Source organism: Nyctereutes procyonoides, unplaced genomic scaffold (genome assembly GCF_905146905.1).
Source record: "Nyctereutes procyonoides isolate TBG_1078 unplaced genomic scaffold, NYPRO_anot_genome, whole genome shotgun sequence".
Lineage (NCBI taxonomy): Eukaryota > Metazoa > Chordata > Mammalia > Carnivora > Canidae > Nyctereutes > Nyctereutes procyonoides.
The window spans coordinates 35,565,272-35,576,723 of NW_026575030.1; positions in this window are offsets into that span (position 1 = coordinate 35,565,272).

Consider the following 11,452-nt stretch of genomic DNA (forward strand, 5'->3'; position numbering starts at 1 on the left):
TCCTGGAGTCCCGGGATGGAGTCCCACATCAGGCTCCCTGTGTGGAGCCTGCTTCTCTCTCTGCCTATATCTCTGCCTCTCTGTCTCTCTGTGTCACTTATGAATAAATAAATACAATCTTTTTTAAAAAAGAACTTCTCATAGCTTTAGTGAGCTAATATACAATTTCTCTTTTCAAGAGGTGGGTAAAAAAATTATTTCACAAGAGAAACATGCTTTTTTTTTTTTTTTAAAGATTTTATCCATTCATTAGAGCATGAGCAGAAGGAGCAGCAGAGGGAGAGGGAGAAGCAGGCTCCCCACAGAGCAGGGAGCCCAACCCAGGACTCAATCCCAGGATCACAAGATCATTACTTGAGCCCAACATGGGGCTCAGTCCTAGGACCCCAAGACCTGAGCAGAAGGCAGATGCTTAACTGACTGAGCCACGCAGGTGCCCTAACTCTCTTACTGTTTTTTCAAAGCCTTTTGCAGGACTATCACTTTGATGTGTGTGTTTTAGGAAACACTGGATCAAGCAACTTTTCTTCCTGTGGAATGACTCTTCTGACCTCCCCCCACATTCAGGCCTGTTTTACCCAAGGGACACCACAGATAATATTGACTTTACCACCTATATATGAATTTCCATCTGTAGGAATGTTTTGCCTGAGATTATAAAGGGATGAGTCCTTAAAATTCAGATGTCCCAGGATGGGTAACACAATTAGCATCCTCAGAACAGCCTTCCCAGTGAGACTAGTTCTAGTGGACTTTCCACCCAATACAGCATACAGTAGACTAAATTTTGATCAAAAGAAGAGATTTGGGAGTAGGATATTTCTAGAGGGTAAGCTCTAGTTGGAGGACCAAAGGGACTGGAAAAAGAATGGGAGGAGGGAGAAATGATACACCAGTTGGGGTCCTGGCTGGAAACACATGCAACAGTCAAAAGGGTTAGTTGAATGAGTTTAAGGAAGAAACTGTTTGCAGAGGTGCAGCCTGGGCTAATGGGAACAGGGATGGTGAAGCACCTCTAGGTTAACAGCAGAGGGAGGGAACCATGACAGCTCCTAGGCTGGAAGGTATGAGAGGAATGTCCACTACTGGAACCCTGTGAGATAAAGAGCTGTAAGAAAGGGTTGCCTGACAAGAACTGTGTCTTTCAGTTAAAAAGCGAAACCAAATCAAAAACATAGCCATTGCCATCTGTGACCAGGCAAGAAGGGAGTTGTGGGAAAACATGCCAATTTTGTTCTTCTCTTCCCTCAACTCTCCCACCCATTTCCTCATTAGTCACACCCAATGAAGTCAGAGGGAAAGGCAGCCCTCATGGGCAGTCCATGGAGGTCAGCCTCCCATGGGCCAAAGAAGGGTGCAGAGTAGAGAATGGATCTGGAGTGTAAATGTGCGAAGAAGCAGTGCCGAGGATGAACTTAATTTTAGACAGGTACTATCCATCCCGTCAGACATGGACTTCATCATTTTAGAAGTAGAGTTTTTCTCTAGAGCATGGAAGAATTAAATAAGAGCAATTAATCTTGAGATTTTTAAGCTATATTCATCAGGGCAGTTTTGTTGACCCTAAAATAACACTTGAGATATCCTAAATCATATTGAGTTGGTTCTGTCATAGTAAAACAAAACTGAGGATAAAATTTAAGGATAAAAGTAAGGATAGAGGGGGGTAATGCCTAAAACCACTATGTGAAAACTAGAAGAAATGCTTATTCCTAGAAAATTATGACAGTTTCAGAGAGGAATGGCAGCAGCTTGTGGTCTTCTGGCCTCTACCATTCTCATCCTCTGTCTTCTCCTTCACCCTTTGCTGTTTGGTAGATTATTGGCCTAAAAATGGCAGAAAAAAATCAACAGCTCTAAAATGAGAAGTGGCAGACTTGATTGGGGTGGGGGAGGAGAAGAGCAAAGGGGAAGGATGGGTGTGAAAACCCCAACACTGCTGGCTAAAAGTGAAGCATCATTTCAGAATAAATGGGGAAAGACTACAACTTTGCTAGTCTGAAGTTACAGGCCTGGTTTAGGACAATGATATTCCAGACAAAATTTAATAGTGAGAGCTGTAACAAGGCTGAAGGGAACTCTCTACTCATCCCCGCCTGCCACTTAATGATGCATGGTGTTGCATCTGGGGGGACCCAAAAAAGACCAGGGTAAAACAAAAGCCAAGTATCTCTGAGAGCTGGGCTGCAATTTTGAGAGTGTTTTTCTATACAGACATACCTCAAACAGGGAAGCCTTAGAAAATTCAGATGTCTGCTCAAATCATTGGTTGACCACTAAACTATGTAAACAGGCCATGGCAGGTAAGGATGGGGAGGTGGTACAAGGAACGAATGCTAAGAAATAAAAAAACAAAACAGCAAAACTAAGCAGAAATTTCAAAAGACTTCAGAAGTTAAGTGCAGGCAAGTTACTAATACAAAGAAACAACAACAAAACCCCACGATACAGTGAACCTTAGAAAAATGACACAGAATGCACAGTGCTACAATATGTTATCTAAAAGTTTTATTTTCAAAAACATAAATAAATAAAAACAAAAGTTTTATTTTCACAAATAAAAGTTTTATTTTCACATAACCATTACAAGATTGCCAAGAAACAGAAGAGCACAACCCATACTCAAGAAAACAGAACAAAACAAAAGCAGCCAATAGAAACTGGCTTTTGGAAACCCAGATGAAAGAACCAAATGGAAATTCTAAAGTTGAAAAATATAATAAATGAATAAAAAATTCACTAGGGGGACTCACTCAACAGCTGATTTAAAATAGTAGAAGCCTCAGTGAATTGAGAGTGATCGAATGCTAATCCAAAGAGCAAAAAAGAAAGAGATTGAAAAAAAACAGTTTCAGAGATCTGTAGGACAATTTAAAGAATTCCAGCATCTATTTATTGGGACTCATAAAAAGAGAGGAAAGAAAGGGGCAGAAAATTATTTTAAAATATAATGGCTGAGGAGTGCCCGGGTGGATCAGTTGATTGAGTGACCAACTCTTAATTTTGACTGAGGTCATGATCTCAGGGTCTTGGGATCAAGCCCTGCATTGGGCTCTAAGCCCAACAGGGGCTTATGATTCTTTCTTCCTGTGCCCCTCCTCCTAAAATAAATAAATGAATCTATATATATAAAATGGCTTAAAACTTCCCCTTTTGATGAAAAACATTTATTTCCAGACTCAAGAAGCTTGATGAACACCAAGTAGATACATACATAAAAGAAAATGCAACTAGACACATTATATTCAAACTCCTGAAAGCCAAAGAAAAGAAAAGATCCTGAAAGCAGCAGAGAAAAAGATCTCATTGTAGAGAAGGGGAAAACAATGTGATTAATAGTTAACTCCTTTTTTTAAAAAAATAAGGTTTTATTTATTTATTTGAGAGAGAGAGAAAGCATGAGTAGGGGGAGGGAGTAAAGGGAGAGGGAGAAGCAGACTCCCCACTTAGCAGAGAGCCTGACGCAGGGCTCAATCTCAGGACCCTGGGATCATGACCTGAGCCACTCAGGTGTTCCAATGGTTAACTTCTCATAAGAAACAGTGGAAGCCACAAGAAAGAGGAATGACAATACTACACATCTGGGCAGCCCGGGTGTCTCAGCATTTTAGCGCCACCTTCAGTCCTGGGCCTGATCCTGGAGACCAGGGATCAAGTCCCACATGGGGCTCCCTTGCATGGAGCCTGCTTCTCCCTCTGCCTGTGTCTCTGCCTCCCTCTCTCTCTGTGTCTCTCATGAATACATAAATAAAATCTTAAAAAAAAAAAAGAAGAGGAATAACATAAAGTGCTAAAGGAAAAAAAGTCAACCAAGAATTCTATAGTCTAGTGAAATTATCCTTAAAAAAAAAAAAAGCAAAATAATGGCATTCCTAAGATAAACAAAAATGGATAGAATTAACTGCTAGCAGACCTGAATTACAGGGAAAAACTAGGGAAGTCCTTCAATACACAGGAAATGAGACCAGACAGTAACTCAGATCTGCAAGAAGGAATAGAGGTCACCAGAAATATGTGAGCCAATGAAGATTATGTGTGTACATATATATGTTTTTTCTCTTCCTTCCTTAATTTCTTCAATGTCAGAAGATTGTTTAAAGGCATAATTCTAACACAGTATTATTAGGTTTATAATATGCATGAAGGTTCTATGTGTATGACAGTAACACAAGGGAATGTGGAGAGATGAGATGAAGTTGTGCTGGTATGCTATATTTTACTGAAATTAAGTCTGTATTAGCTTTAAGTGAATTGTAAAAGTTAAAGATGAATATTTCAACCCCTAGAGCAACTAACAGTAAAAAAAACTTCAAACACTACATCTAAAATATTAGGGTATTAAATGGTATCCAAAAGTTTTGTTCAACACAAAAGACAGTGGAAGAATAGAGGAACAAAAAAAGAAATGAGATATATAGAAAACAAAATGGCAGATATAAGTCAACTATATCAATAATTATATTAAATGTGAATGAGCTGAATACACCACCCCAAAAGGCAGAAGTGGAATGGATAAAAAACAAACAAACAAACTAAAAGCAAGATCTTACTCTTTCTACAAAAGAAATACTTAAAATTCAAAGATACAAATAAGTGAGGGTAAAAGTATGAGAAAAAAAATGCCTGTCTACAGTAATCATAACAGAGTTAGAGTGGCTATATTTACATGAGATGAACTACACCTCAACATAAAGACTATTGTGAGAGATGGTTTTGTTCATAATATTTCATAGTGATAAATGGGTTAATACATCAGAAAGATATACTAATTGTATATGTTAGTAACAACGAAGTCCCAAAACAAATGAAGTACAACCTGACAAAATTAAGAAGAAACGGAAACTACAACAGCCATATTTGGAGATTAGCTACTTTTATCTCAGTAATCAATAAGAGCAGAGAGAAAATAAATAAGAATATAAAAGCATCGAACGACACTATTAACCAAGAAGATCTAATTGACATTTAAAGAATATTATCCACATGGCAACAGCAAAATGCATGTTTTCAAGCACACATGGAATAATATTCAGGATGGACTATATGCTATTCCATAAAGCAAGTCTTAGAAAAACAAAAGGATTGAAATAATACAAAGTACTTTTTATTGTAACGGAATTAAATCAGAAATACGAAGTAGAAAGGTATTTGAAAATCCCCAAATATTTGGAAAATAAACTACAGACTTCCCAAAAACTGATGGTCAAAGAACTCACAGGGGAAATTGTGCGATGTTTTAAACTGAATAAAAATAAAAATACAATATATCAAAATGTATGAGATGTGGCTCAAGCAATGCTTAGGAGGAAATATAGGTCATAAAATGCTTCCATAGTTAAAGGTGAAAAATCTAAATCAAAGTTTGTCTTTTACCTTGACAAGCAAGAAGGAAGAAATCAAACTCAAAGTAGATAGAAGGAAATCATAAAGCTCAGAGAAGAAACCAACAGAATAGAAACAGGGAAAGATGTGAAAATATCAGTGGAACCCCAAGCTGGTTCTTTGTAATGATCCATAAAATTAATATACGTGAGTATACACCTTACAGGAAGTACAAGCATTTTAAGGAAATAGAACCAACTTTATATGCCTACAAAGTGAACACTTCAATGAAATGGATAAATTCCTAGAATGACACAATTGACCAAAACTGACTTGAGAAGTAATGGAAAACCTGAATAGACCTCTGCAAAGTAAAGAAGTAAAATGAGTGGATGAGTGATTAAAAACAAGAGAGGAGGGAAATCGCAGTGGAGAGTTTCCTTTGTAAAATTCTATATTATATGAATCTTTTTCAGTGAGAGAAGGTAGTCCCCAGTCGTTTGCGTGAAATGAAAATGTCTGTTTCTGGCTGTAGTTGTTTCATATTTCAGCTTAGCCAACTCAAGGCACACGTTGGGCTTCACCCAGCACCACATTTATTTCCTTTTGAAAGAGCGCACAGGATACAGTGCAGCACACAGAGCATGGAGCCCTGGTCTTGTACCTCCCAGGCTGGCTTGCACTGCTCCTGCCACGCTGCTCAGAGGACACTCAGGGTCATAAGAAATGAAGCTGAAAACGTGCACAGTACCAGGGCCCAGGGAGTCCTCAGCTCTGGGCTCCTTTAAGCGTTCGCTCCTCGTAAGGCAGCCTGCTCTCAGGTGTGTGCAGCTAGCCCCAGCTCTCTGGGACAGCTCTGCCTCATAAACACCAATTATTCATTACTTGGTCCCAGCAATGGGTGTCACTGGGTCCTGGACCCAGTCCTTGGCCAGATGCTTTTTAATACAGATCTGCTCGAGTTAAATTCCTAAAAATTATTTCAGTTAATACTGCAAAGAGGACTGAACGTGGGTCAGATCATCAGACTTTCCGTGAGACTGAAGGAAATGTCAAAGAAACAGCTGTTAACTCCCTTTTTGCTCTTCATTTTTTAAAATTTAAATTTAATGAATTTACATATATTGTGTTATTAGTTTCAGAGGTAGAAGTCAGTGACTCATAGGTCTTACATAATCCCCGGTACTCATTATATCATGTGCCCTCCTTAATGCCCATCCCCCAGTGGTAACTTCTTTTAAAAGTCTAGACAGATATCACTCAAAGATGAATAACAGATATATGATAAGATTATAGATGATTTATTTTCTTCTTTATCGATATTCTTCTTTGGTAATTTTATAATGAGCAGCACTTCATTTTACATTCAGAAAAATAAAGCCATTTCCCAAAAATACATTATTTTTTTATAAACAAAATCACATATCTGTTCAACTGGGGAGACCAACAGTTGGCGCAGATGGCAAATACTTCCATGTTTGCCATTAACTGTCGAAATGACAAAGAATTTCATTGACCTGTGGCCATCTTACGCATGACATGCCCACTTGAATAATGGAGTTTTAGAAATTACATCTTTAAAAGAATTCCACATTAGCTTTACAACTAAAATAGAGAAAGGAACCTGTTAGGAGTACATTTAATTTCCTATTTTATTTTTGCAGCAGGTAGGGGTTCCCCAGGAAGGAGACTGGAGACGGTCGTTGGCATGCAGGAGGCTAAGTGGCGGTGCCCTTGGGATTGTGTGTCCCTGGAGGAGAGAGGGCCAGGATTGGGCAGAGGGGAGAGTTACAGGCAACGCAGTCTCCACTGAAGCTTCAGTTGACCACCAGCTCCGAGGAGATGACCTTCCAGCAGAAGAACAGTCGAGAGAGGGACAGAGGTAGGAGGAGCAGGGTGGCAAAATGGGCAGAGGCGCAGGTGGGGCCTCTGCAGGCTCGTGATGATGAAGATGGCCCTGGGAGGGGGGCAGTCCTTGGCAGGGTGACTCTCCTCAGTTGGGGTGATACCCGAAGGGGCCTGATAGCTCGAGGGCTGCCCTCCTTCCAGCAACCCTCCAGGCAGAGGGATGACCAGTGCTTTATTCCTGAGGGGCCCTCTGGGGCCTATATTACAGTGCGCAGTACAATCTGCAGGGCACACGACTTCTCCTTGCCCAAGATTCTCCTTCTCCCTGTGGTCTCATTTGTTTGAAGCAACAATGTGCCAAGGCCAGGTGAAGGGCCGGGGGGGGGGTCTCAGCGGATCCTCAGAATCCTGTTCTCTGCTTTCCCGGAGCTCTTCCCTGCTCTCCCACCCTCTGCAGCAGTTAGATGAGGTCAAAGAGCCTGATGAAAATAAACAAATAAATGAATGAATGAATAAATATTTTTCCCTTCAAAAAAAAAAAAAAGAGCCTGATGATGGTAAGATAAGGAGCCTGGAGGAAATGTCTGCTGCAGGAATTCTGGGGGAAAAAAAAGTTGTTTTCTTTGTTAAATGGAAAGAATGAAGCTGATGTCTCCCCTACTACCTCCCGATTCTCAGACACAGCTTGTAACTGTAGAGGTTATCTGGCAACCGAGAGGATAAAGGTCAAGAGAATGTTTATGAGTTTGTGCTGACATTTATGAGCCACTGAATAAAGCCACCAACCCACCTCTGGGTTTCTTACTCTTTAATGAAAATCACCCCTAATTGTGTAAGCAGCTAAAATAGCATATTCTGCCACTGGTAGCAAAGCATGATGTGTTACTGAAAGACAGTATCTTCCCTTTGGGGTTTCACACTGCGTATTAGCATGAATGACATCATTAGCGTTAAGATGCTCTGTCCTAAATCTATTTCAGAGTTTATCCTTCTTAGACATATTTGACCAAAAAATAACTATGAAAAACCCTTCACCTACTCCTGTGGAATGGGTTAGGAAACTTTGAGTACACATGTTCTGACCCATGGCTCGCCAACTAGCTCCCTATTTCTCTGATGATTTTCTGCAGCAGTATTCCCAGGAGCATGCAGTTCATGGTGAGTTAAGCAAAAGCAGTAAAACATGGTTACTTCTTTCCTTACGCCTGTGACTGGATTATTCAAACAAACAAACAAAAAAACTTAGCTCTGAAATATTGACGCGTCTGTGTTTTAGGATGTGGTCAAAGCTTAGCAGAGAGAAACACGTGTAGCAGCACAGTTGCAGGTCACAACTAACCTGCAAACTGTTTGCTGGTCACAATTAACATCCTGTGTCTTTACACTAATTATTTTTATCTGCCTGCAATCAGCCCCCTTTCACTCCTGGGTAGGCTTACTTAATGGGAAACAGCATGTGGAGACACCCAGCCTCCTATGCTGAAGAAGGAGGGCGTCCTTTATTTTGACACAGGAAGGAAGGGTTGAGGCCACTTCAACAAATGTCCTGAGTTGCACCTGCTCATGTAGTTTCTCACCCCGGCCCCTACAGAAGGGGCTGTGAGACATCCCCCCCACCCCTCCCCAGCGTCATGCTAGTGTGAATGACGGGGAACTGGCCTTCTCTTTGACCTGCTAAGGATCCATCTCGTAGTTATTCAGTCATTCCTATCCTGAAGGATGACTCAGAACATCTCACACACGGCAAACTAACATTTTCTGAAACCCAACTTTCGATTCCTTCTCCATCTGCCACATTTTGATAACAGCACTATCATCACCCAGAACTAGAATTCCCCCTTGCTGCCTTGGCGTGTCCCTTCCCCCTCAGATGGATCCAATCCATCTCCAGGTGCTGGCCTGAGAAGACCTCTTAATTCATTCACACCATCTCTCCGCTGCCCCCTGTACGCCAAGCGTCATGATCTCTTGCCTAGACCACTGCCTCCCTACTTCTACCCTGATGACATTTATGATCTATTGCCCACCCATCACCCAGAATAATATTTTAAAAACTGAATTAGACCAAGTCATTCCTTCGCTTAATGGGAGCTCTCAATGACTTTCTGTTGCACTAAGGATAAAATTCCAACTCCTTACTGTGCCCTCGGGCCCCACACTGGACTATGCACAGTTTTCCAACTTCAACGTGTGACATTTTTTTCCTTTTGCTCTATAGTCTAGAGCAGATTACAACCCATGGGGCAAATCCCCCCATCGCCTGTTTCTGCAAATCAAGTTTCAGTTAGAACACAGCCACATTCAGTCGTTATGGACATCTGTGGCGGCTTTTGTGCTGCAAAGCCGAGTTGAGTAGTTTCCACAGAGAACATCATATGACCTGAAAAGACTATTTTAAGTCACTGTCAGACCTGTTAGAGAAAAAATGTGCTAACCCCTCCTCTAGAGCCTCACCAGCCTTTTTTTTACCTCCTTGATCAAGATAAGCTCTTTTTTTCTCTCCAGCCTTTGCACTGCTTGGAAAGGGTAAAAGGTTTCTTTATAAAGCTTCTTTTATCTCCTCAGTGGCTCCGCTCAAATTTAAATATTCAGAACAGTCTTCCTTTAGAACTCTAACTGAAGTAGGGCACTCATCTCCCCAGGTACGCACTACTCTATTATATCCTATTTCCTGTGTAACACATTAGAATGGAAATTACTTTGCTTATGTCTTTGTTTATAGACTACTTTCCTCCATAAGATTCTAACCCTTAGGAAGTCAGGCCCCATGTCCGTCCTGTTCAGCACTGCTTCCCCAATATCTAGAAAGTGACGGCACATAGTAAGTGCTCAGCAAATATTTGCTGATTTTTTTAAAGTAACTATCATAACCAACTTTCCTGAGTGACAGTTGTCATTTATTTGACATCCAGTATAAATTTCCCACAGGAAATAACAGTGCTTTTTCTTTCCCTCAGAACAGCCTAGAACACATGAGAGGATGACAACAAACATTGGGACTGCTGCTCCTAGAGGTAGTCCAGTTGTTCTTCGTATTAATTCATTCATACATTTATCCGTTCAAATATTTATTGATTGCCACCGGTGGGAAGTGTGGGGCAAGACAGGATTTAATAGGCTTGTCCATTGGGCAGATGCGGGATTATCATTATCTTAATTTGACTAAGAGATTTCGAAAGTTAGACACCATTCTGAGATTTCCCCAACCTGCTGCCCTGCTCATCCAGCCTCAAAGACTCAGCAAAAAATGTACAGTCAACGCCAGGTGGGAGTAGTCAGCATAGGTCTTACAAGACCCAGTGGAAACTGTTCTGTAGGACTCAGCATGGATAGATCGGTCTGGCCCAAGTATTCTATAGAGTTGGGTCAAAGTAACTCATGTTTTTTCAGTGATTAGGAGTCTGGTTAGCTACAGAGAGGGAGGAGCAGTTCGAGATAGAGGGCTTTCTGGAGTTTGGCGATATTGGGCTTGGATGCGACTCTGTAATAGAGAGCTGCGGGCAGTGTGGTCACTGGGTATTGGTGGAACTAGAGAAAAATCTCATCTGATAGCTAAGGAAAGAAAAGCACAATTTTTCTACATTATGACAACTGCTCCATCTCCTATTGCCAATCCCTTCTTTTTTAGGGATGGCCACAGCTTGCAGGTCTTGCCTTACTTGTGTTTGTACCTCTCAAAGTGTCCAATTCAAAGATTTCACACTGTTACTCTCTTACATATTTGCTAAATTGAATAGCAAGTACACTTCGAGAGAGGGGATTTTCCCTATGATTTCATCTACGATGAATGCACCGAAAGCGTTTGCGTGGTTTTTCACTAGAGTAAGGCTGGTTGGTGTTCCATGCTACTAAACCCATTCAGTTTCTGAAACTCTTTGTAAACTGTATATATAGGTGAATTTACAATGGCAGGAGTGAAAGATAAGGGCTTTTGGTGTTAAGAGATAAAGCTGCCTGATAATTGCCATCTTGTTTGCAAATAGCAAAGGATGGGGTTTAGGATGATTAGCAGGCTGTAATCTCATTAACCTGCCCTTGAAATCAGTTCTACTACAAGCTGCAAGATGGATTTCCTGTGGGAAACCACCACTCTGCCCCTAACCCTCCTCCTCCCACCACTGAGTCTTAACTGGCATCATTTCCAAGAAAGCTCAGCAAACTTAGCAAATAACAACAATAATGATGATGATGATGATTTTTAAGCATCTACATTTCTAGACAAAAAAGGAGACAAGAAGGAAGGAGCCCATAAGTGTTATGTATACACTTGCTCCTTGCAACT